A 27,704-nucleotide genomic window follows, 5' to 3' on the forward strand; every position below is an offset into this window, starting at 1 on the left:
TGATTAGTTCTAAACAAAAGGTTTCCAAGATGGTGGTATACAAAAGAAAGAAAGAAAAAGATAGAGAAAAAGAAAAGGAAAATCACTTAATTGACTGGGGGGGTAGGCCTGTTTAAACAACCAAGTTTTTAATTGGCTTTTAATTTACAGCATTTTACAACAGAAGGAGCACTGTCTTGTGTTTTTGGTTTTCCTTTGAATCCAGCAATATGCTGGAATGGGGTTGTGCATATGAGAATGTCAATTTGAGATTCAAAAAAAGGAGAATATGCATAAGATTTCCCCCTTCCCAGTTACTTTTAGCTTTAGAGAATGCATCCCTGTTCATTTCATAGGAGTAAAGTATTAGGAAGTTAATGGCATAAAATGTGCATCTAGAACTTTGCTAACTACAGTAATCTTAAATCCCATGAAACACATTTTATGGGAGTAATTTCCTGTAAAATAAATGTGTGTGCTTACACTGAGGTGTGTGCAGCATACATTGCTTGGGTGGAGAGCACATTCTGTTTGCTTGACACTACAACCTCACATCCACGTAAGAATGGAATGAAAGCGTGGAATGAAATTATGTATTCAAGGAATAAAATTTAACAATGCGAGGAGAGTATGAATGAGTAAACAGTGTCATGCCCTGTTCAGCTTACGCTTCAGGAAATATCTATAAAGAAATGATTTATTATGCTGAGGCAATTGCAAGCGGCAACCCCGGGCATTTGCTCAAACCTTGGCCAGCTTTGTTTATGGAAGGGTCAACCCCTAAGAAATTAGACCAGAAGTCAGCAGCCTCAGTACCCCCACCTCTGGAAAAGAAGCATGTTGCCAAATGTTCAGTGCAGTCCTATACAAATCTACCCCACCAAGACCAATGGGGCTTATTTACACAGGGGAGGCAACTTTCTTGGGGGCCACATGCAATCAATGGGAAGGGACTGAGCAACAAATGTGGGTAGAGTCATTCCACACGTCTGTTCATCAGCATTAACTCATAAGCATGCACATTCCTGCCTACACATCTATTTGCCACTCCCCCACTCAAATGGTCTATTCTTCCCCATCCCTTACCTTCATCCAGTCTGTACAGAAAATGGGCTGGTGACACTGGCATACAGCATTTGCCCTATGCTATTCCAGCTATCAGCTACATGGGACTGGCAAAATAATGTTTTTCCTTGTCTTGATAGTCCAATCAGCTCTGCAGTGGCTACAGAGAAAGGATGTAAAGAAGAACTGCATGACCTCGGGGCCAATTTTGACTCATAAAAACAGCCAAGAGTCCCTGTGTTGCCTGCAGGTGGTATACTGCACACTCTTTTGCCACATTATGGGTAATTATTAAAGAAGACATCAAAAACTGCAAGAGGTGGGTATCATGTTGAGGGATGATGCTGAGAGGCCCTGTGTCTGGAATATCAACACTCCTGGATTGAGCTCAAGAGTACCAGCAGTACTAAGAACATCAGCAGGCCAAGCCAGACCAGTTAGGACTGCCTTGGAATGGACCCACATCTGTAAGAAATATCTGATCATTCTAGTTGTGTGAAGAGGTGAAAAAAGCCCTTGAGCAAAAGAGAAAGGAATATTGACACAGATGATTTATCACGTGCTCTGTACTTTTCCCCATTCCTGTTTTCTTCTTTGCTGCTGTTCTTCCTTTTACTTCATTGCTTTTTCAAATATTTTCACACACAAACATTTGAAAACTTCATTCCTTTCATACCAATGTTTCTGGGAACTGTAAAGGTGAATGTTCAAAAAGCATATGCTTTTCTAGTGGATTGGGCAATTTAAGCACGAGGCGAACATTTGCTTCATCTGGTGACCCTGGCGGCTGAGGAATCCTGGGATCTGGGGTCCACCATCTACGTTATGGTAAATGACTGGCCATTTCTGACCTACTCTGTGATTTCTGACAAAAGTCAACTTCTTGCAAAATACAGTACAGGGCAAAAGAACAGAGAGACAACTGCCACAGAAAGTTGTCAGTTTAAGGACAGAAGGAATCCACAGACAGTAAACACATTTTACAACAAAGTAGGAAGATACGAATATGTTTTCAAACTGGAGAATATCACCTGCATCCCTCCCTTACTGATGGATTTCCACCACCAGGTCGAGCACCACCAACAGTGATTCCTCCCACATCCTGAAGCTACCAATGGCTGCCCCATACAAAAGAGAGTCCCAGAGAGCCTTGGAACTTTTAAGTGGAAAACTTAAAACAGGAAGTTTTCCATTCATTTAAACTGATTGCTTCTGTATCTGTAGTTTAGTTACACAAACAAGATTTTGCCTCTTCCCTGAGATTTCAGAACTTCTAAGCATGTCCAATCAGAGCCTGGTTTGAAAAAGAAAAAACCCTAAGATAAGCCATTGGAGGCCTTGAAGCTCGTTATCCATCCATTTTAGACAGTAGTAATTATTCCTATATATCTGTAATAATTCCACGAACACCCACTAGAATAGGAATTTAATATTTCATAAGAGCCAAGGAAAAGCTCCTTCTGATTCCCCCACCTGTAATTACTAAGGATGAGTGAAATTACAGCTATTTTGCCCTCGGGGAGCAAATAACATAATTTTGTTCCTAAGAAGTTGTGTAAAAATTGCTGACCTGTATAATTAGAGACCATCAACAAATTATCTAATGCCAGCAAGAGCAGTCTGCTAGGACAGAAATACATTAATAAAAAAAACTGCATCCTTTTTTTCTCTTCTTTCTGCCAACCAGTTAAGTCCCACTCTGTAACGCCTTGTCAACACACGTAGCAGGTGGCTGGTTCCAGAAAGCAGAGTCTTCTGGATTTTGGGGTGACCTTTTGGACTGGCTATTATGGTACATGCTGCAGCACAGACCTCTCAACTGAATTTTTAAGATAAGATGTATACAAACAGCGTTATTCTGAAAGAGATAGCTGTGTCACTCTGCTTCACTGTGTATAACCAAAACAGCACCAAAAAAAGAAGAGAAAATCTTGTGGCATCTTTAAGACTCACAGATTTATTTCAGAATGACAAGCCTGAGCTTAAAATAAATCTCTTCGTCTCTGAGGTGACACAAGGTTTTCCTTTCTGAGGAGGGAGGTGCCTTGTTTGTCTGCAGTTTTTTGTTATATAGTGTCATTCGGATTTCACTTGGCTTCTTTTATGTGTCTAACCAGCCTTCCTCAATCTTCCTCAAACTCCAGTGCTGATTGGTTACAGTGGAAGTTGTAATCCAATGCCTTATGGAGGGGTTCATGTTTGGGCAGGGTGTCTCAGACCACTTTGTTGCCTTTGATAATGGCTGGACAACTTTCAACACCAGCCACAAAAAAGGTATTGGGATTTTTTTTTTAAGACATTGGTCCTAGACAGTGAAGCAGTGGTAAAGTCTGATGAGATTTCTGGTCTAGCAAGGTAACTGGAGGCTCAGCCACATATTTCTGACCACTGTTTTTGACTGTGAGTCCCTAGGGCAGAAAGGGGTAGACTTCATGTTTGTGGGGCCTATTTCATTTTATATTAGAGTCTAGAAATCTGTCAACAAGCAAGAACGACAACTTCAGCATCTCATCCGCATAAGCCCACACGTACAAGGACCTTTTCTTTTATCTACATTTTAAGTACTTTTTTTAAAACTACCAGGAGTTTCCAATCCTTGGTGATACAGTGCAGAAACCTTTTTGGTTTTTGTTGCATTCGGTATTTCTTTCACACAATCTGAAGGCAATGATGCTTTTATAGGAACACTAGAATAATCACAAACATATTTATTTATTTATTTATTTATTTATTTATTTATTTGATTTATACCCCGCCTATCTGACCCACCGGACCACTCTAGGCTGCTTCCAATATAAAATCAGATAATAAAAACATAGACAAATACATAATAATATGTACATATGCTTTCATTTGCTAGCTTTCAACCCTGTGCAGGCCTTCATCAGGCAGAGCACCACTTTCAATAAATTGTAATAAGTGCCAGGAAAATTAAGAAATAAAAACAAAATGTCTACGGAAAATTTAACTTACATATTTTACCTGTGAGAAAGTGCCCTTGAATTCAGTGCACCTAAGAAACAATATTGGGATTGAACTGTAACTCTTATAACACAGACATATAAAAAGTCTTTTGTGATCCTAAAAAACAGCTTTAATAACTTTTATTGGGCATAACTAACTTGAACATCAATTTTAAGGATCTGTTTAATTATCCCTTAACTTCAACATTCTCAGATTCATTTATTTATACAGTGGTGCCTCGACTTACCACCATAATCTGTTCCAGAAGATGGACGTAACTCGAAATGCTTGTAAGTTGAAGCACCATTTCCCATAGGAATGCACTGGAATGCAATCAATCCATTCCAGCCCCCCAAAAATTACCAAAAACAACAACACACACACAGCAAGCCCCATTGGAAGGCACTGGGGTTGGGGGAGGAAGCAAAAATAAACAACAAAGCAAGCCCCATCGGAAGGTGCTGGGGCTTTAAAAAAAAAACAAAAATAAACAACAGAGCAAGCCCCATTGGAAGGAGCTGGGGTTGAAAAAAACAAGCACAGCAAAACACACGCACAAAACATCACAACACAGAAACATAACACCCCCCAGCCCAAACCCATCCTGCAAAACCCTGTAAATGTACTTACTCAGAAGCAGAAATCAGCACCAGGCAGTCCGAAGCCTCCTCCGATCACACTCACTAACCGTTGGGGTGAAAGAGCTACAAAGAAGCAGCCTCTTGCCTACCAACAGTTCGCAATTTGAATTCCCCGCCTTTTTTCCCTGCCTTTTTTGGTTGTAACTCACAGCTCCAGCTGCAAGTCGAAGCAAAATATTGCGGCCAGAGCTGATCGTAACTCGAAATGGTCGTAAATCGGGACATTCGTAAGTCGAGACACCACTGTAATCTAAAGCTTTTTTTAAAAATGTGTGCTGAACACATCAACTTAAAAGGCTCCCAAACAAGTTTAAAAACCAGTAAAATAAATAAGATAGTCCCTGCCTTCAGGCTTACAATCTAAAATACAATACCAAAAAAGGGAAAGAAGAGTGGCAAAAAGTAAGGGAAAACAAACAGAACCAGCTCAGGCACAAATTCTCAAAACAGATGGAACTAGAGTAAGGAAGACCCAGTTTTTCTTATTAGAATCAAGACAGTGTCCCTGCTTTTCCCCTCCCCATTTGTATCTCGTGTTATCATCATTAAAAATGCAGTTACTGATCATTAGATATGTTATTAACAGATCTAAAACCCGTTGAAGACACCTTCATTTCATTAACATGCAGGAAGGAATATCTTTTCTGAAAATAAAACCTGCTTTGATGAACATTTATACCATTTTAAAAGGAAAAAGTACTGATGGAAACTCAAAACTTTAATTGACTAACATTACTTTGGTCCAAATGCAGCCTAACTAACAATGGTTGAGTTTCAGTCAGCATAGAAAATCTGGAAGAGGCATTTGCTGTGAATTCTCCAGTAACACACAGAGCAGATTCAGAAATATTGTAATGCTAAAGCACTGCCTTTCCCACCTCATGCCCTCCAGCTATTTTGGATACCCAACTCCTGGCATTTCTACAGTAACTAATGCCGCACTAGCTTCTAGGAGAACGCTGGAAGGGAACAGGAAGACTAACTTAGTACTGTATTAGGAAAGCCTGCTCTTTCTCCTTGCTTTGGTGAAGAGAGACTATAAGGAGGAGAATGGGAACATCTATTTCCATGTTAAACTAGCAATGTATAGTTTCATTTGAAGTATGATTTGTTTAAACCACAGTTTGTCCAAACAAGCCTGAATCAGAAACCAAGCCATAATTTGTTTGGAACAAATGAGCAAGGCATGGTTTAGGGTAACCACTGCAGACATGCTGGAGGAGAAGGGAAGGAAAAGTTTAGAAATCCTAGTTTCATCCACATGTTCACACATGAAGCCTATTAAAAACCTCCTTCCGATGCACCTGCAAATGAATACTGTAGTGCCCTTCTGCATTATTTGGAGCTTTGCCATGTAATAGCAATAAAGCATATTTTATTAGAAAATCACTATGCCTTACAGAACACCCATTAATCTTTTGTCATTTGAAAGCATTGCTTTCATAAATGTGACTTATTTCAAAACCCCACTAAATTTTAGTAAATAAGGAAAGTAATTCTGATTCATTCAGGGCAATTGTGGCATGAATTTTTTTTCATATGAACAACATAGTATCTCAGTTATAAATTCTTTCCTTTCATGGTTCTAACAGCACATTTTGCTCTGCTGAGGAACAACATACAGCGAGAACATTTTTCCATGTCGAATATAAATATACCTGGTTCATATTGAGAACCTGGGAGGGGATCACATTTTTAAACCATAACTTCATGCTAGCCGATTTATTATGAGCATTTCAGTGCAAATACGTAACTTTTCCAAATTCTGAAAATATTAAGTGATTGTATAACTCTTCATTGCTGCTTTTTAAGGATGAACAAATTATGGGAACATCCCATGCCTCATAATGAAATCCATGGATTCAGTACAACACGACTGGAGTGGCACTCACACGTAGCTCAGCGGGGGCACAGGGCTATATAAAATCAATCCAAGCATCATCCCTGATATAACAAGAGAGATGCTGGTAAAGCCATCTCAGTAAGGCTCTTCGTGCTTCCAGTGAAGTAAGATCAAGCTGCTGATATTTACTAATCATCTAAAACTGAACATAAAACAAGCTATATTGTCTATCTGCATGGATTAATTGATCCTTGGAAACAGATGACAACTGTTGATTATTTCTCCTTACCTCTAGTTTATAAGCTCAATATCTGATCACGTTTATCTTTTGACTGAAGCTGGTTTCTCACACCTAACATTTTTCGTATTTCATATTTTTATACTCACCATTCCCTTAAAGGCTTTACGGGTATATAGTGGAACCTCGACTTGTTATGAAGGGCTCCGTTCGCAAAATGTTGCTTTGACTTGCGAACAGAGCCTTGACTTGCAAATGAAAAAAAAGACAGGGGGAAAAGGACGGAAAAATCAAATTTCCCCTGCCTTTTTTGTTCCATTCAAACCGTTGGTGGTGAAGAGGCTACTCTTTTGCCCCAAGAGTTAAGAAAAGGAACCTCCAGGTCTCTGATGGCGGTGGGGGACCCCGGGAGGTCTCCCAGGGCTTCCCCACCACCATCAGAGACCTCCTGGAGGTCCCCTGCCACCACAATCGGCACTTTCAGAGGTCTCCAGAGGCCTCCTGGGGGTCCAATCGTTGTGGCGGGGGACCCCCAGGAGGTCTCCAATGGCGGCAGGGAAGCCCTGAGAGACCTCTGCCATTGGAGACCTCCTGGGAGTCCAATGGCGGTGGCAGGGGAGGAATTTTAAATTTCCCGCCCTTTTCCACCGCTGTGACTGGACCCCCCCAGGAGGTCTCCCAGGGCTTCCCCGCCACCATCGGAGACCTCCTGGGGGTCCCCCGCCACCACAATCAGCGCATTCAGTCTTCCAATGATAAATCATCTTCTTCAAGGCTGTGTATCAAGTTCTTGTGGGTAGTTTCAACTTATACGTTGTTATGAATGGATTGAGAATGGGTGAGTTAAATTCTGATACAGAACATATCTGACATGTGTAAAGCATTATAAGCAAAGAATAAATAGTGGCAACTCCTGATCAGACTCATTTCCCCAAATCATATGAAGATCTAGCACAAATCATTTGTAGCTGGCACTGTTGAGTCCTAGGCCATCTCCAGTGTCTTGCAGAGATACCATCTGTTCTTCACTTGCTAGCCAAAATCAAGTCATTTGCATGTGATACGAAACTTGTGAACACAAGTCTGGCAAAGTTGACCTCATTACGAAGCAGGTTGGTGTGGGGAAGTTCCAGTTTTTCTACAACTATCAAAAGTAACCATAAGCCACATCTCTCTAGTCTTATTCTCCAATCCAGTCAGTGGCGATGGAGATGACTAGCCATTCCCCCATCCCATCCTCACAGTGACCTTCCTTTACAGAGCATGGTAAAGTTATTTATTTATTTTTACTAGGACTTACCAAACCCCACGTTGGTTGAGGTGTATATGCAAGCTCTGGAACAACAACAACAACAACAACAACAACAAAAATAACATTTCCCAGCTAAGACTCCGGAGAAATATGTTGTTGGTCAGTGCTACATAAACGTTAGATCCACAAGCATTATTGACCGTTATAAATACTAGGATGGCTACATGAAATTTCTGAAAGAAGTCTGATTGTTCTTTTGGAGAAATCAGGACTGCTGACTCACTCCTTCTCAGACAAACCACTTACAGAGGAGAAGAGGCAGCTTAACCTTGTAACTTTATATATTCCACAAAACTATGAAAGGCACACTTTTCTCTTGCTGGAAAAAGGGAGAGGCCAAGCCATCTTGCAAAGCAAGCGCAGTAACGTAATGGGTTTCTGTGTTGTTTAAGAAGCAGAGTCAATCAGGTCACAATGTTTCTACTTGCATACTGCTTTTCCATAGGTACCACAATCTAAACATTTCACAATAAGTCATATCTGTATGTATCCAACAATGTAAATATGTGAACAATACATTACGATATACTGTATGCAGCAATAACAGCGCCTGGTGTGGTAGGACCCCTCCCACACACCAATGCACATGCAAGGTTGGCATTTTCTTTTGCAATGGCGTAACTGGTACAGTGGCTGAGCGTGCCCAGATAGGGGACAGTCCTCTCTTTGAAGAGCTGACATAGAACAATCCTTTGTTTCTAAGGTAAGCCAGGTCAAGTTTAGTTTAATGATAACCAACCATCAAAAGAGGGGCCTTAAAGATGCTAACCCGCAGTTAGTACCTGGACAGCAATCCAAGCTGTCATTCCCATTTCATTTCATTTCGTATGCTGCATTTCTCCCAAAAAGGTAGCTCACAAATTATTGAAAAACCTGACTAAAAGCATAAAAAATAACATTGCCACTATGATGAGATGTACTGGATTTCTTTGTTGTGTACCTTTTCTGCTGGTAAGAGATTCAAAGCAGCTCACAGTCAATTAAATTATACAATAATTGTCATTGAAAACACAGAAACAATACCAAAAAAATTAGACATTTAACAGTATTGAAAATATTTTAGAAATCACCATTATAGAAACACTTTAAAAACATTTTTAAAATCTGTAACTTCAATAAGTGAATAATTCCTAGAACTCTATTTATCACTTAGCACTACTGGTAGTGTTTGTTTCTAAACCAGTGTATATACATATAAATCAGTATTTCTACAATTTATGCAGATTTATGTCCATTTTTCTAGCTGTTCATAATGCGCTACCTCAGATACAGGACAATTAGATTAATTCACCAAACCTAAACTACAATCCAAGGCAGGGGGGAGTAAATCCCATTCTAGGGGCATCTATTTTGGTCATTTACTCTATAGTTTGCACTTGATTTTGCATGGAAAAAAATCAGGTTAAAAGTCAGTGGCTACATGATGAAAAACTAAGCATGAAGAAGCCCAGTGGAAAATTGTCTTTCCTCTTAGTGAGTGGTTCAGCCTGCAGGGGTGGTTTAAATTGTGTTCTGTTTGCTGGCATTGCTTTTCTCTGTTTTTTTCACTGTGTGATTGCCTGATCCCATGCAAAGTGGCACTTATAAGGGTGTCAATTCCCTTAACAGAATATGTATTGTCTCTAAACAATTTTTAAAAATGCTTTCCAAGGTCAGTGCCAAACTGAAGTACTGCTAAATCACTTTGGAAAAATAAATGAACATGTAAGATGTGGAAATTGCCAATTAGCACCTTGTCAGATCAAAGGTGTAAGTGGATAGTCCACAACTGGAATGGAAAAAAAAAACATTTTCTCTGTCTTTTATGAAAAATGTGTCATTGGCTGAATGACTACAGCAATTTCACCCATAGAAAACAGCAGGGACTCACTTTGAAAGTCAGAATGGATCTAAGCATATTTTCCCTGCTGTGCAATCGGAATCTAAGAGATTCATTTTCAAGCAAACCAACACAGGATTGGGTGGTGAACCAGTTTAGAGACATGGCCTCAGACCTCACACTTTGTGAAAGTTGCACCAATACAAACATAATAGAACTCTTCATACTTTGCAGTGAATATGCAAGAGTAGGAGCAGGAGCAAGCTTGTGTGGTGTAGCAGTTAAAGTTCTGGAGAGATCTGGATTTAGTCTCCACCGCACCTTGACACTCACTGGGTGACTTTGTTGCAGCCACTCTCTCTTTACCTGAGATCCCTGTATTATTTATTGCAAGGGCAGGAGAAGGAAAATGTGCATTGCCTTGAGGTCACAAAAAGGATGGGATCCACAGATAATAAAGTACCCACTGCTTCTGAAGGCTACAAGCCAGAGGAGGGGAAAACAAATTTCCAGAACAGAAGACATAGCCCCACTCTTTCTTCTCCTCAGTGCTACCTCTGACAATAAATACATTTATAACTCTATCAGAGAGGGCCTTTGGTCAGCTGCCAGGTTTCCCTCCCTGGTGTCTTTCTGCTGGCAAGCGAAGGCCTTTTCCTCCAGGTAAGTTTCTGGCAGCTAAACCAGCAGCAGGGAAGATGCATTTTCTAATGTCTTTTTCATCCTATTTTAAATTTGTTCTGTGTTGGCAGTCTTGCCCTATTACCTTTTAATTGCACATCGCTACCATATATTATGCATTACTTATGTTATAGTTTATAGCTGTTTTTATTACAACCTATGCATCTGTGCACTGTGATGTTGTTGTTTTTAAATAGTACTACTACTGTGTACACCTCCTTTGAGCCCCTCCATCAGAAAGCCAAACACTATTTAAAAAAAAAAGGTGCCCCCTTCCATTCTGGGTTAGCAGCGCAGGGATGGAGGGGGAGACGACAAAGGAACACATTTTACCCTTTTCGTGCAAAATCGGGATCTTGTAGCTCTTCTGCTTTCTTATACCTAACAGGCATTTATTTCGAACAGATTATATGTACTCCATTCTGCCAATGAGGGGGATGAGAAAAGAAGGTCCATTTTATCCACGGTCCTGAGCCGTTGATAAAGCAGAGAAACGGGCTCAGCATCTAAGACAAGCAAGCGGATAGATTGCAAGGACAGGATCCTTTCCTCTGCAACTTTGCCCCAAGTCTGACCCTCTGGCACAGCCGCTGCGCCCGCCCGTCCGCCCGCCACCTGGAGCTGGCGGGAATACCCACCCGGGCGCACCCCGTTGCGCATCACGTTGGTGCAAGGCGAGCGCCTGGTTGCACACCTTAGTCGGGAGCTAACGCGTTCCCTATAAGTCTTTCCCGGGCAGAAAAGCAGAGCGGGGACCGGACTTCGTGCGCAAGCAAAGCCCCGCGGGGTTGTTGCCGAGGAGGAGGAGGAGGGCTTGGTCTGTAGCCCTGCAGCATGGAACCCAGCGCCAGAGAGGTGGGTAGATCGGCGGTTGGAGGACGTCGTGAGCTTCCAGGATCGGGGTGGAGAGAGAAGACGAGAGGCACCCTTTCCACTCCTTCCCACCCACTCGTCATGCCGCACGCAGTTGCACACTGCAGCAAGAGCCGTTTCCCCCCACCCCACCCCGTCGTCCGATCGCTGCAGGTTCTGCGTTTCTAGCCGGCGCCTTTCGTCCCGCCTGGGATGGATTTCGCTCCCTCTTCCTTCTCCTCGTGATTTTATAATAATAATGATGCACCGCGCACCAACCAAGCCAGCTCGTGGACAATGGCAGGCGCCCGAGGAGGGAAGGGAAAAGGAAGGCGGCGTTTTGTGCGCCTAGTTCTGGCTGCAAAAAGCCCAGGCGCTGCTGCAGCGGTGCCCTCTCTCGCCTCCGCTGCCTCCACCCGGCGAGCCGAGGCAGGCTCGGCTGCTCGCTCGCATGCATGCCCTGCCCCACCCGCTTCACGCACTCCGGCTGGTCGCCGTTGGCCACACGGAAGAGACTCCCGCCGTCGCCGGGCACCTTGCAAAAACTTGCGGCTTCATTAGGGCAGGAGAGGATGCTTGGGGAAATCCCTCCGAAAAAAAAGCTGCCCACGTCCTACTCAGCGGGCTAGCCTTTCAGGTACTGCCAGAAGCCGCAGTGTCTTCCGCCTTCGGAAGGCTGCTCGCCTGCCCAGCGTCTTGGGGTGCTGTATTTTATTTTTTAATTTATATATTGTGGGGAACCTCTCCCTCTCCCCAAAACCAGGGCAGAATTTGCGGTTTCAAATATAACGGGGGAACCAATTCATTTTACATGGTCTTCTGATACCCCCTCCCAAAGACCCCCATCTGCTAGGCTCTCTCTCTCACACACACACAAAACCTCGATGCCTTGTTAAAATGCACCCGCCAGGAAAGCGGGAAAGAGACGCTGCCCTCCCCGTCTGTCTGGTCGCCCACTGCGCGGGAGAGGCCACAACAGGGTTGCCATGTGCTCAGACCGGCCTCCCAACCCCACCTCCAGAGGCACGTGGGCGGTCCAGCTCCGCCGGGAGGCTTCCTTCTCGGCAAGCAGCCTTCCCTCAAGAAGAGGTGCCTGTAAAAATCAGGCTGCGAAGTGTATACCTGACCAGGGCTTCTGGCTGTTGTGCCTTCCTCTCCCCCCCCCCCCAGCCAGTAGCCCTGGGAAAGAGATAAGGTGGCCTGCGCCTCGCACTTCCCGCCCACAAAATACCTTCCCTGGCTGTCCCCTGCCAATTATTATTTATTATTGGAATGTGGCTAGTTGTGGAAGGGAGTTGACACCAGAGTAGGTGAGCGACACGGGATCACTACTCGGTTCTCAAGTTCTCTCTCGCACTCTCTCTGCAGTGAGGGGTCAAACCAACCCAGAAGTTTGGAGCAGTGATCATATAAGGAGCTCTGAGGTAAGTGCCTTTTACGGCAGCCTGTCTATTATTCCTTAACATTTGTGTGTGTGTGGGGGGGGGGTATTTTGCTATGCATGCATACCATTGCCAGTGTGGTGTGTAGGGGATAGATTGTCAAGCTGGGAGACAAGAAGTCTGGTTTTGAATTTCCTCTTGGTTGTGGAAACTCTGCCGGAGGATGGCCCTGGTAAAATCATTCCATCTCGCATACCTTGGAAAGCCTGTTAGGGTTACCGTAAGCCAAAAGTGACTTTATGGCCCATTAGCTGTGTATTTTGTGTTTGACTTGCAAGTAACATAAATTTTAAAATATTAATAAAATCACATTTTTTTTTGAAGAAAACAGCCAGTGTTATCAGGATCCTTTCCATGCGGCATTTGATATTGACGCCCTGTGAACAGGGGTGGGATGGGAGTGGGTAATTCATCTAAAAGCAGTATCCAAGGTGGTCTTTGCATATTTTGTTTTCCTTCTTGCAATAAAGAACTTGGCCTAAAATCTACCTTAAACTGTAGTGCTAAATTCTAAGCAGTAAGTCATGTTGAACGCAACTGTCCTCTCTGTGTATCATCCTGAAACAGGGTGCCCCAACTGGTGATGGGGCAGTGCATGCTGCTGTTGTCCCCAATGTTCCTCTCTGTGTTGATGACCCCAGCCCTTCACTTCCCTGACCTTGTTGAACAATGAGGTCTGGAGGGGAGTTCTCTGTTGGCTTGAATACAAGCATAGTTCTCAGCATGATCAGGAGCTACCATTTGGGTGTTAGATTAAAGAGATGCAGTTGAACTTGACTCCCACAGGCTCCAGATCAAAATGCAAGCTCATAGTAAAAGGAATATGACTGTAAGAACTATGTAGCTCAAACCTAAGAGCAAGTAGTAGGAGTCGTGTGTTTGTGAAAGGATTTGGGCATTAGCTCCAGTTCTAGTTCTGAAAACAAACTCCTGAATAAACCATGTGCCTGCTGAGTTTATTTAGTGCATACCCTTTTCCTTAGTTTTTCTTTCTTGCAGAAATTGGGTCTTAAGATAGATCCTGCAAGGCTAAAGTCTTCCTACATCTTGTATAATGAGGTAGGGAGAGATCTCACTTGCTACTAGGAAGCTTTTTATTGTTAGTTCCCATTTAAAAATAAATAAATTATGAAAGTATTACTTCAGGCCTCAAATGGAATGAGAACTTTCTTTAAACTTAGTAGGCATTGAAAGCTCTTGGCTGTTGCACGACATGAAACAGTAGATGTTAGAGGCTTTGAGGAATGAGGCGTCATCTCTCTCTGCAAATGAAGTTTCAGAAGCACCATTTTTGATTAAGTTCTTGCTCATCCACTCTGACACACTGCGGTGGTGGCTGTAACATTCAAAAAGTTAGTTTCTTTTCTGGTAGTAATGTCCAGAATTCTTCTCCTTTGTTTTGTGTGATATTGAAAACCACATATATTCTTTGGAGTGAGCCTCTGCACTGGAAGTGACTCTACTAAGCTGTACATTATTATTCTTAATTTTATTTTGACTACAAAATAAACATAAAATACATAAACCAAAATATAAATTAATTGTGTTCCCCACCACCATAAACAGGACCTCTTGCATAATAATCGTGTTCTTCCTCCATATTTATTCTTCTTCTGTTATTGTCCTCTTCTCCGGAACTGCATTGATTCTTGATTTGGAGCCCTCACCTTTTTATAGTCTCCCCTTTTATTTTTTTATTTAAAATATTTTTACCAACCTTTTTCCTTTAAAAGGATCCAAGGTGGCGTACACCATGAAAAGACAATATTTAAAGCTAAAAAGAGTAAGTATACAACTCTAAAAAGAATCAAACAAAAACAGTAAACAAAAGCAACACCAAAAAACATTAAAAGCAGCAAGGCACAACCATCTATTTAAAAACTCCCACTCTTTATCACATCTTTATCAAATTTGGTGCATCCTGCTAGTTCGGTACACAGCCTCTGTAGATTCAATAATATTTTTAATTCAAATAATGTATGATTTCCTTCCTTTCGAATCAAGGGGGTAATGTCGGTGTATATAATTTTTTTCCGGGGTAAAAGGTAAAAAAGTTCCCTGACCCCTGCACTAGAGGGAGTGGATGGAACTCTCCAAGATCTAGGACAGTGATGGTGAACCTTTTTGAGCCCAAGTGCCCAAACTGCAACACAAAATCAACTTATTTATTTTGAAGTGCCAATACTGCAATTAAAACCCAAATGCAGAGGTTTAGTTTAGAAAAAAAGTGCTCCTGCACTGCAAGGGTTAAATGCTTGGTTCCACCCCCTCCTCCCCCCCATGGACAGTATTAACAAAGAAATACTTATTGGTCCTCCGATCCTTCATTGGGCTAGACCGGTAAAAAACTAACACTTTTTAAAAAAATCACAAACCCAAGTGACTTGGAAACTTCCAGTTTTGCTGGAATGGATCATGCCATTCTTAGGACAACTTAGGTACTAATGATACAAAATGGCCCCTAGATCTTCCAATGGCCCCAGCCCTACAGTGAGATGCCATACAGCACACTTATTTTCTCCAACTAAAGGAATCAAATTGGTTTAATTTGGAGCAGTGTCCTAACCTTAAGAATAATATAGAGACAGAGAATCATGGAATAAAGGGCCTGAGACTGACTCAGTGTATCTGGTTGGTGGATCAGTGAAGACAAGCAAAAAATATTCAATTTATTCTTCAACTCCAGATACTGCCGATGTATTGAAGCCAAGGTGATGTTTTGAAGAGCCATGAAGAGAAGGACACCATTAGGTGCAATATTTCTACCTCAGATGTGTGGGTGGATTGGAAAGGTACCTCAGTCTCAAGAACTGGGATGAGAATGGTTCTGGGATTTGGGAAAACAAGTTCCCTGACCCCTGCACTATACCATACCTTAGCATTTAAATCAGTGTAAATCTCAGCATGCCTGCTTGAAAATATGCAAGTGTAATACAGTAGTTCCTATTCATAGTAAGTATGCATAAGGTTATAGAGTTTAAGTTGCGGGGGGAGAGATGAGACAGCATTTTTAAGATTTATTTCCATTTAGTACTAGCACCCCAGACAAGAACCTTGTCCATGTCCTGACAACATTGGGTAGTACCTTCATGAAAAATTGTATAGAGTAGCATGGTTTTAGTGCTTATAGATTGCTAACCATTGAAAGAGTACCGAAAAAGTATTCTAGAGCCACCACTGTCAGTAGGGGCCATAGGGCCCCCTTGGGCACCCCTGGCACATTTGAAGGGCGCACAGACTGGAAACTATTCTTCATACACCTCCTTATAAGGTTTGTTATGTGTCTTATACAATCCTAATTCAACTGATATTCTTCTATGAGATACAGGAAGCTGGACCAGATGGGCCCTTGGCCTGATCCAGCAGGACTCTTCTTATGTTCTTCTGTTTCATTTTGTGTAATTTTGTTTTAGTTTATTACTGTAGTTTAATTTTATCTTTATCATATATTATTGTAAATGGCCCAAAGTAGTTGCCTTGCAGGATGATTAGGTGGGTGAGTGGATGGATGGATGGATGGATGGATGGATGGATGGATGGATAGATAGATAGATAGATAGATAGATAGATAGATAGATAGATAGATAGATAGATAGATAGATAGATAGATAGATAGATAGATAGATAGATAGATAGATAGATACAGTGGTGCCCCGCATAGCGACGTTAATCCATTCCAGGATTAACATCGCTATACGAAAACATCGCTGAACGGAATAAAAAACCCCATAGGAACGAATTAAACCCTGTTTAATTCGTTCCTAGGGGGCAAAAACTCACTGTTCAGCGAAGATCTTCCATAGGGCTGCCATTTTCGCTGCCTCGGTAAGCGAGGCACCAAACGGTCAGCCATTTTGGAACCGCCGATCAGCTGGGCGGCGGGCTCTTGGGGAGGAGTGTGGGGACCTCCTCCACCCTCCTTCCCAAGAGCCGGCCGGCCTTTCCCCCCAGCTGGGCGGCGGGCTCAAGCGGCAGCGGCTGCAGGGTGGGTGGGGTGTCTGGAAGGCTTCGGGACACCCCCCCCACCCTGCAGCCACCGCCGCCGCTTGAAGCCGCCCACCCCAGCCGTTCTCGGACTTCCAGGCGTCCGAGAACGGCTGGGGTAGGTGGCGTGGGGTGGCTGCTGGCGGCGGGGCCAGCACGTCCGAGCGGCAGTGGAGAAGCCTTCCCCCGAGGCCTCTCAGAAGCGCTGGCCGGGAAAATGCCGGCCAGCGCATCCGAGCGCCGGTGACGGAGCCTTCCCCCTCCTCCCGGCTCTGGACGATCCACCCCTCACCCTCATCTCCGCCGCCGCCGCTGGGTTTCAGAAGCCCCTTCCGAAACCCAGCATCGCTGGTGGAGAAGGGAGTGAGGGGTTGAGAGGAGGGCAAGGCTCAGGGAATACCCGAGCCTTGCTCTTCTCGACACACCCCTCAGTCTCATCTCCGCCGCCGGCGCCGGGTTTCAGAAGCCCCTTCCGAGACCCAGCATCGGTGGTGGAGAAGGGAGTGAGGGGTTGAGAGGAGGGCAAGGCTCGGGGAATACCCGAGCCTTGCCCTTCTCGACATACCCCTCACCCTCATCTCCGCCGCCGCCGCTGGGTTTCAGAAGCCCCTTCCGAGACCCAGCATCGGTGGTGGAGAAGGGGGTGAGGGGTTGAGAGGAGTGCAAGGCTCAGGGAATACCCAAGCCTTGCCCTTCTCGACACACCCCTCACCCTCATCTCCGCCGCTGACGCTGGGCTTAGAAGCGGCTTCCAAAGCCCAGCAGCGGCGTCGGAGAAGGGGGTGAGGGGTTGGGAGGAAGGCGGCCGTGATTCGCGGCCGGCTACCCCATCCATGGACGGACTCCAGAGAGTCCGTCCATGGATGGGGAAGCTGGCCGGGGGCGGATCCAAGCCCTGGATGCCTGAAAGGTATCCGGACCCCTCCCATTGCTTGGATCAGTCCCTCCCTGGCGAGGGTAGGGATCCCGGCCGCGGGGGCAGGGTGGGAGGATCTGAGGCATCCGCAGGGGAATCCTGGGGGTGGCCTCGGAAGGACCCTTCGGAAGGGTCCTTCCGAGGCTACTGCCTGCATTTCCCCTCAGCTGAGCGGCGGGAGTGGTCCTTCGAAGGCTCCCGCCGCTCAGCTGTGGGAAAATGGTGCCTATGGGGAAAAATCGCAAAGCGATTTTTCCCCATAGGCAAAATCGTAATGTGATCCGAAAAGCGATGGCAAAAAAGCCATCGCTATACGGATCCATCGTTAAACGGGGCGCTCGTTAAACGAGGCACCACTGTAGATAGATAGATAGATAGATAGATAGATAGATAGATAGATAGATAGATAGATAGATAGATAGATAGATAGATAGATAGATAGATAGATAGATAGATAGATAGATAGATAGCATCTGTCAGAAACAAGCAAAACAGTGTGGAAAACAATTTCTTGCTTATGTATAGAGCCTACCAGCAAGCAGGACCTTACTCCCTTCAGACCCTGCACTGAAAACATGAAGAACACAGCAGGAAGTGTGGGGATGTGTGCTCCCTTGATGCATGTTCTCCATGCTAGGTTCTGTAACACCTGAATAGGGTTTATGTGCAGGCAGAGGTGAAGAGCAAATGTAATAATAATAATAATAATAATAATAATAATAATAATAATAATAATAATAATAATAATAATAATAATAATAATAATAATAATAATAATAATCTAAAAAATAGATCGCTATGCGGATTCGTCGTTAAACGGTGCACTCGTTATGCGAGGCACCACTGTAGATGGAAAAATATGGTACAGTGGTGCCTCGCTTAACGAGTGCACCGTACAACGAAGAATCCGTATAGCGATCCCTTTTTGGGGATCGCTATACGGAGCTGCCCCAATCGCCACACTCGCTTTGCGGCGATTGGGCGTCCGGCGGCCATTTTGGAGCCAAAATGGCCGCCGGATGACCCGAAATGGCCCCGTCAGTTTTTTCGCGCCCTCCCCTTGCTTACCGAGGTCGCGAAAACGCTGCGGGGGGCCATTTCGGGACGACCCAAAATGCCCCCGCCCCCCCCGCAGCGTTTTCGCAACCTCGGTAAGCAAGGGGAGGGCGCGAAAACACTGACGGCCATTTCGGGTCATCCGGCGTCCATTTTGGAGACGCCGATCAGCTGATCGGCGGCTCCAAAATGGCCGCCGGACCGCAAAAACATCGCTGGAGGGGTACGTTTTGGCGCCTATTGGAACGCATTAAACTAAGTTTAATGCATTCCAATAGGCTTTTCCTGCCCCGTACAGCGATGTTTTCGCATAGCGAAGGTTAATCCGGAACGGATTAACCTCGCTATACGGGGCACCACTGTATATTGGGTATAGAATGTGGAGAGACAAGCATAGACAAAATAGTGTTTAAAGTTGTTCTTTCTTTCAAATTGTAATCCATCCTTGAAATGTGCAGAAGGAAAGCTTTTGGGTTTCATTATTTCAGGTTTCATCTAGGATTGCCTTAATTTTAGGGGAGTTATTTAGGTAAGTACTGATCTTTTCATTAAACACAAGGGGGCCAGCTCTTTCGAGGTTTTCCTTATTCGTGTTTCGTATGCTAGATCAAATAAAGCCCTACAGAACCAAAAACTACTACTTTAAAAAAAAGTAGGGACAAGGCCATAGATAGTTCATTTAATCCAAAAGTGGATGACGACAACAGTACACAAGAAAGAAAAATCAGTCATCATCAGACTTATGTACTTAAAGTTCACATTTATAATCACATCGACCTCCTCCTTAATTTATCAGCAGAAATTATTAATAACAAAGAGAAATCATCATGACGGATCATTGTCAAACCTGTGTAAGATAGCACTACTTTATATTCCTTATCATCAGATCACCATCATTATGGCAGGTTGTTGCCTGTGTCTGGTGTTCACCCACACCAGTAAGTTCTTCTCAGACCACACTAGTAACCTTTGGGGTGCAAGAGAGAATCTACATGGGTCAAACAAGAGTACAGTAATCCAAATGAGAAAATCTAAATGATTGAATCATTGCTCATGGTTGTAAGGCAGGTAGTGTAAATATTAGTTAAGTTAGCATAAGCATCTGTTCCTTTGTAATAAGTTGTGCATCTTATTATGCCACATCACACACCAGAATGTGGCAATTTGCCACTGGGATTTACGCTTATTGTGCTGCACTGACATATAAAACACAATAGGATTTTGTTCCTTAGCTCAGCAATTCTAATAGGACTCCTAATTCTGAGTCAGTTCAGCATAGACATTCTCATTTTATAACTGGGAGGAGGGTATGAGACTAAGGAAAGGTCCAGTTGTGGAGTTTGGTCTCAGCATGCAGTGGTTGTGGAGGTGTAGTAGTGTGTTGCATCACTTTAAAATATTTTTATAAAGCTCCCCCCACCCTGTTTCCTTGCATATGCTGTGTGTGGGTCATGCTATAGCTCTCTGGGTCCAGAAATCTCCCCTGCTCTGAAATGGGTATTTAAATTGTTCCTCGCTTCCTTGAATAATTTGTGTGTGTATTTGAACATGCTGCAGGTCTCTATATCCGAAAGGCTTTTCCAGCTTTGAAATGAGCTTTCCCGGATTTTTTTTCAGTTTTTCTGTTGCTTACACTCTCTGTATGTGCCTTGGACATGCTATGCATGTAACACCATGCAGAGCCGACTTGGATCCTTTTGAGGAGAAATGTGGGGTAAAAATACTTCAAACAAATAAATATGTATGTCTGGGCCTGTCAGTATTTCCTAGTCAGCAATGGGCATTTGTAACACTTCTGACTGATTTCTGTTGCAGATTCTGCAAGTACTGTAGTTTTCATGTTTTGTAAAGTATCCCATACTTTATGGAAGTCTCATCCTGGGAAGCTGTACATATGATGAGCATCTGCAGCCTCAGTAGCTCTTAAAGGAGCCGGGGGAGGGGGAATGAAAATAGGACAGGCATCTGTAAAACATCTTGGGCTGCAAGTTGTGCATCCAACATTACATGCAAAGAATCTAAGAAAAGTTGTTGTGGGTTTTTCGGGCTTCTTGGCTGTGTTCTGAAGGTGGTTTTTCCTAACGTTTTGACAGCTGTCCTCTGAAGATGCCGGCCACAGAGACTGGCGAAACGTTAGGAAAAACCACCTTCAGAACACGGCCAAGAAGCCCGAAAAACCCACAACAACCATTAGATCCCGGCCGTGAAAGCCTTCGTGAATACAAATCTAAGAAAACTGAACCTTCTGTTTATTATCTGGTAAGCAGCATTGAAAGGCGTCTTAGTGAATAGGAAATTGTGGGTGTGCGTGCAAACACATGCATATGTTGATTGATCCTTGCATGGCCTATCAGATGATTTTCGTAATGATAAAATAATTGCATAATATGCAAATATGCAGAAAACCTTCTCTGAACCAGTAGGGTTTTAATACAACCATGTTGTGCAGTTCTTTGAAGGAGGGAAATCCCCAGAATCATTGAATTCCTGGAGAAAACTACAGGTTGTACTTCTTTGAATATAGCCTACCAGAGCAGATGTGTCGTTTTATGTAAGGATAAATATAGAAGATCAAATCCCTTTTCATTGCACTTTGTTTATATGCATTTATGATATTCTGATAGGTGCTTTAACTTGTGTAACATTGTCTTTTAAATGTCATATGGTGATGCTTCGAACTGTGTGCTGTAAATGTCTCTATAATGGATTCTGTAATAGCTTGTGCAATAGCTACAGCATGGGATTGCATTCTGGGCAGACCTTACAAGAATCTGAGAATTCCATCTGTTATAAAAAAAGAAAAAAATAGCATCTTTATAAGCTTCTAAGATTGTCTTGTGATTAAACTAGGGGTGTCTCATGTTTCAACTTTAAGAATTAGATAATTGACTCAGTAATTAAGTGACGCAACAGTGTCCAGCTGTTTACTGTTCTCACAGCTTGTGAAAGCCCCTGCCTGAGTGAAACAACTTTCAGAAGTGGTATTTCTTCCATCCCATCACATGTTCAGACATGTTCAATAAGGGGATTAAGATAGGGCTTCTCAATGGCTGCCCCCGGATTGTGAAATTTGTTTCCAGGAAGGATGGATAGTTTCCCTCAACCGTAGAGTACAAACTGATCCCTCTTTGGAAGAGAATTCCATGGTTTGGAAGCAGTCACTGAGAACACCTTCTCTCGTGCCCTTTCGAAATATTCTTCTGCTAGTAAATATCTTTTTATTCAGGCAGGTATTTGGCCACTGGCCAACCTCTGAGCAAGAGGCTTCTAATGGAGTTCTATACTGTACTTCCCCCTTACTACTTTTCTTGATGTGATTCACCTTTAATTTGATTGCTATGATAGGTAAAATACATACTGCAATATGATGATCTGGTTTTGTGCCTTAGTTAGTACTATAAGCTACGTAAGAGAAAGACCAAATACAAGATGGGCTGGCTCCCTAAAGGAATCCATAGACTTGAATTTGTAAGAGCGAAGCAGGGCTGTTGAGCACAGGACATTTCGAAGATCACTCATTCATGAGGTCACCGTAAGTCAGGGTGGCTTGACAACACATAGTTGTTATTTAGTCATTAAGTTGTGTCTGAATCTTCATGACCCCATGGACCAGAGCACGCCAGACCCCTCCTGTATTCCACTTCAATGACACTGTCCATCCATCTCGTCTTCTGTCTTCCCCTTCTCCTCTTGCCTTCACACTTTCCCAACATCAGGGTCTTCTCCAGAGAGTCTTCTCTTCTCATGAGATAGCCAAAATATTGGAACCTCAGCTTCAGGATCTGTCCTTCCAGTGAGCACTCAAGGTTGATTTCCTTTAGAATGGGTAAGTTTGTTCTCCTTGCAGTCCAGGAGACTCTCAAGAGTCTTCTCCAGCACCACAATTCAAAAGCATCATCAGAAAAGCACATTTACAAGCTCTGCATACCACAGAGATCTGTTAGTTTTCTTACAGGATAAGGCCACGGTGTCAATGTCTTCCCACCCTTGATTTTTATTACGCCACTTGAGTTAAGTACATAATCCTTTGTATATCCATCTGTAATGGCGATACTCTCTATGGTTGGTGGGATCAACATTCGGTAGCTAGTCTTTAAGTATCTATTGCCCATTGTTCTGGACTCAGGTGTGGTATCTGTTGCCACCCATACTATCAAACCTCCAGATTGGAAAGTTGTCAGGCACAGGAGGGCATAAATGTTGGATCCTTCTGTTGTGAGATTGTCCCTTGGTGGGTTTTTTAAATACAATCCCCAGCTCTGCCGCCTCCCTCCTCGTCAGCACAGCTAGCTGATTCTTTTCATACCTTGCTGAGTCATTCATTCTGGTTTTGGCTATGTAGTCACTAACAGTTCACTGTGTTCATTTGTTTTATGGGTAGTAAGCAAGTTTCCTTCTAAAGTTGGCTGTGGGTGGTTATATTGGATTATATTAACCATTTATTAGGGTTTTTTTTTTAAATTAATAGGTAATACAATAAAGTGTGTTGCAGTTGTGGAGGACAGTGGCAAAGTAGCAACAACGGGAGAATTGATTGGTTTTTACTTGCAGTAGATAAAAGTGTGACGGAAAGCAAGTTGAAAAAAGAATGTAAAACACAACATGCTTCATTGCAGGTGGTCACCTGTTCAGTGATAGCATGGTAAGTAGCTTTCTAGCCCTTGTAAAGCACTGCCATGTACAAAACCATTTCTGGCCGCCTCCCTTGTGAAAGCCCGAGAGCTTAAGACCATCTAAACCAGGAGTGTGCAACCTATAGCCCAATAAAGGTCCCCAAGGCCTTAAATATATCCCCCATGAGTATCTTGATCCCCTCTAAGAGGATACCCCTCGCTTACCAATTTTAATGATTTCATACAAATCTCTTTCCTTTGCTGGTAGTAGCAAACAAAGAGCATTCTGTATCAGGATTACCAAGTGAGGCAGTGAAGAGCTTTCTTATTTGGATTGGTAATTGAATATTCAAAGTACCAGGTAAATGTGAAAAGCTGCTGCTTATGTAATTCATCACCTGGAAAGTAGGGGTGGTGGTGAATGCATCATTTGTTTCTAGACCCCTAGTTTAGCACACAGGTTGGATCAGTTATTGAGGGACTTCAGGTCCCAGAATCCCCAGTAGCAAGACTATTGTTTGTGATGCCTGGGGAATTCAGGGTTGGGGGGGGGGAGATTGTAGTCCAAAATACCTTTCCACAGCTCTGTTTTCACAAGTTTTCCATTATACATTTGTTCTGCCCTATTTTCTGGGAAAGGTATGACAGGTTGCATTCAGATTTTAACATCGTTACCCCCTGCCTAGTTTCCCCCCCCCTTACACTAAAATAGGCAGGGTTTGGTACATTTTGATCTGCACACTGCCTGCTCCTGACAAGAGAATAGGGAATGAAAGCAAAACAGCAAGGATGACGTAAACTGTGACTTTAAGTGGATTGAAGAATATAGGTTGCATTTTAACTCAGTGAACATAAAGCTTGTATTTCTCATTCTCAGGCTATTTCTTTTTGTCCTTTCCAATTCTGCAAGTTCGGCAAATGAGAACTGCAGAAGAAATTATGGAAGAATATGGCACAAGAATATGTCTCTTTTTTTAAATTTGTGCCTATCCCTTCAATAGGTACAAATAAGAGCTAAGAAATCCTTCCAAATAACTTTAGGGGTTCTGGCTGATTAGTACCAGCTTCCCCATGCTTTTGTCTGTTCCATGCACTGTGTACATGTTGTTATGTGCCTTCCAGTTTCTTCAGACTTCAGGCAACTCAACGAATGAGCCATCTCTAGAATGTCCTGTCCTCACCAGCCCTGCTCAGCTCTTGTACACTCATGCCTCTGAGATTAAGTCCATCTCGTATTTGGTACAGTATTCCTCTTTTCCTGCTGTCTTCAACCTTTCCCAGAGAATCTTGCCTTCTCATTCTATGCCCAAAGTAGGAGTTTCAACATTTTTGTGTCCAGAGATAGTTCAGGCTTGAGATTGTGTACATATTAGTAATCTGAATATTATTCTCAGTGTCCCTCCCTCCTTCACCTTTTTTCACTTTTTAAACTGCTACATAAATGTTTGTTTTCTTAAAGCCATTGTTTTCAAGACAAAAGTGCTGGCTAACACCACCGTGGGAGGTAAATTCATCATGTCACAGATGGCAGGCTGTGCTATGTAGAATTGACTTTTGCTGCAGATGTACAGATTCTCTTTCCCGTGTAGAGTTATCTCTGTGCACAGTGTATTAAGTGTGGTTCTACAAATGATGTGTCCAATATCAAACTATTAAATGTAGTTTTAGAAGAGGTAGCCAGAGCTAGTCTGTGCTAGCATGTCAGGCAAAATAAATAAATAAATAAATAAATAAATAAATAAATAAATAAATAAATAAATAAATAAATAAAATTAAAACATTGTGGCACCTTAAAGACTAAGTGCTATATTTTTAATGTGAGCTTTTGTGGGCAGGTCCACTTCTTCAAACTATTAATTGTTACTAGTCCACAGTTTATTTTTTTAACCAGTAAGCACGTCATCGTCGTTTAGTCTTGTCCAACTCTTCGTGACCCCATGGACCAGAGCACGCCAGGCCCTCCTGTCTTCCACTGCTTCCCGTAATTGTGTCAATTTCATGTTGGTTGCTTCGCAGACACTGTCCAGCCATCTCATCCTCTGTCGTCTCCTTGTCCTCTTGCCGTCACACTTTCCTAACATCAAGGTCTTTTCCAAGGAGTCTTCTCTTCTCATCAGATGGCCAAAGTACTGGAGCCTCAGCTTCAGGATCTGTCCTTCCAGTGAGCACTCAGGGTTGATTTCCTTTAGAATTGATAGGTTTGTTCTCCTTGCAGTCCAGGGGACTCTCAAGAGCCTCCTCCAGCACCACGATTCAAAGGCATCAATTCTTCGGCGGTCTGCTTTCTTTATGGTCCAGCTCTCACTTCCATACATCACGACAGGAAAAACCATAGCTTTGACTATGCGGACTTTTGTTGGCAAGGTGATGTCTCTGCTTTTTAAGATGCTGTTGAGGTTTGTCATCGCTTTCCTCCCAAGAAGCAGGCGTCTTTTTTGTGGCTGCTGTCTCCATCTGCAGTGATCATGGAGCCCAAGAAAGTAAAATCTGTCACTGTCTCCATATCTTCCCCTCAATTTCCCAGGACGTGATGGGACCAGTGGCCATGATCTTAGTTTTTTTGATGTTGAGTTTCAGACCGTTTTTTGCACTCTCCTATTTCACCTTCATTACAAGGTTCTTTAATTCCTCCTCACTTTCTGCCATCAGAGTGGTATCATCTGCATATCTGAGATTGTTGATATTTATTCCGGCAATCTTAATTCCGGTTTGGGATTCCTCCAGTCCAGCCTTTCGCATGATATATTCCGCATATAAGTTAAATAAGCCGGGGGACAATATACACCCTTGTCGTACTCCTTTCCCAATTTTGAACCAATCAGTTGTTCCATATCCAGTTCTAACTGTTGCTTCCTGTCCCACATATAGGTTTCTCAGGAGATAGACAAGGTGGTCAGGCACTCCCATTTCTTTAAGGACTTGCCATAGTTTGCTGTGGTCCACACAGTCAAAGGCTTTTGCATAGTCAATGAAGCAGAAGTAGATGTTTTTCTGGAACTCTCTGGCTTTCTCTATAATCCAGTGCATGTTTGCAATTTGGTCTCTAGTTCCTCTGCCCCTTCAGAATCCAGCTTGTACTTCTGGAAGTTCTCAGTCCGCATACTGCTGAAGCCTACCTTGTAGGATTTTGAGCATAACCTTGCTAGCGTGTGAAATGAGTGCAATTGTACAGTAGTTGGGGCATTCTTTGGCACTGCCCTTCTTTGGGATTGGGATGTAGAATGATCTTTTCCAATCCTCTTGCCACTGTTGAGTTTTGCAAACGTGCTGGCATATTGAATGTAGCACCTTAACAGCACTGTCTTTTAAGATTTTAAATAGTTCATCTGGAATGTCATCACCTCCACTGGCCTTGTTGTTAGTCAGGCTTTCTAAGACCCACTTGACTTCACTCTCCAGGATGTCTGGCTCAAGGTCAGCAACTACATTGTCTGGGTTGTCCGAGATATCCAAATCTTTCTGATATAATTCCTCTGTGTATTCTTGCTACCTCTTCTTGATGTCTTCTGCTTCTGCTAAGTCCCTCCCATTTTTGTCCTTTATCATGTTCATCTTTGCACAAAATGTTCCTCTAATATCTCCAATTTTCCTGAACAGATCTCTGGTTTTTCCTTTTCTGTTATTTTCCTCTGTTTCTTTGCATTGTTCATTTAAGAAGGCCCTCTTGTCTCTCCTTGCTATACTTTGGAAGTCTGCATTCAATTTTCTGTAACTTTCCCTATCTCCCTTGCATTTTGTTTCCCTTCTCCTCTCTGCTATTTCTAAGGCCTCGTTGGACAGCCATTTTGCTTTCTTGCATTTCCTTTTCTTTGGGATGGTTTTTCTTGCTGTCTCCTGTACAATGTTACGAGCCTCTATCCAAAGTTCTTCAGGCACTCTGTCCACCAAATCGAGTTCCTTAAATCTGTTCTTTACTTGCACTGTGTACTCATAGGGGATTTGGTTTAGATTATACCTGAGTACCCCAGTGGTTTTTCCTACTCTCTTCAGTTCAAGCTTGAATTTTGTTATGAGAAGCTGATGATCAGAGCCACAGTCAGCTCCAGGTCTTGTTTTTGCTGACTGAGTAGAGCTTCTCCATTTTTGGCTGAAGAGAACATAATCAATCTGATTTCGGTATTGCCATAGTGATGTCCATGTGTAGAGTCGCCTCTTGTGTTGTTGGAAAAAATTGTTTTTGATGACCAGCTTGTTCTCTTGACAAAACCCTATTAGCCTTTGCCCTGCTTCATTCTGAACTCCAAGGCCAAACTTCCCCGTTGTTCCTTTTATGCATAAACTTGGATTATTGTGATGTTG

General features: G+C 43.1%; 1 protein-coding gene and 1 long non-coding RNA gene across 6 annotated transcripts in view; one reads left to right on the top strand and one right to left on the bottom strand.

Moving 5' to 3' along the window:
• Positions 1-27,704, bottom strand: part of LOC144587781 (uncharacterized) — a 244,065-nt gene that overhangs the window by 209,157 nt on the left and 7,204 nt on the right. The window lies entirely within an intron of this gene.
• The window catches only part of SPTSSB (serine palmitoyltransferase small subunit B), a 33,237-nt gene continuing 16,682 nt past the window's right edge, over positions 11,150-27,704 (top strand). The window contains exons 1-2 of one of the 4 annotated variants that reach the window (XM_020791763.3): positions 11,150-11,397; positions 12,763-12,818. The gene's annotated coding sequence lies outside the window, so the exon portion shown is untranslated. Of the gene's footprint in view, positions 11,398-11,417; positions 12,032-12,276; positions 12,819-27,704 lie in introns of those variants that run through there. The other 3 variants (XM_072996155.2, XM_078389029.1, XM_072996154.2) reach the window with 3 other exon arrangements.

Source organism: Pogona vitticeps, chromosome 3, assembly GCF_051106095.1.
Source record: "Pogona vitticeps strain Pit_001003342236 chromosome 3, PviZW2.1, whole genome shotgun sequence".
Classification (NCBI taxonomy): domain Eukaryota; kingdom Metazoa; phylum Chordata; class Lepidosauria; order Squamata; family Agamidae; genus Pogona; species Pogona vitticeps.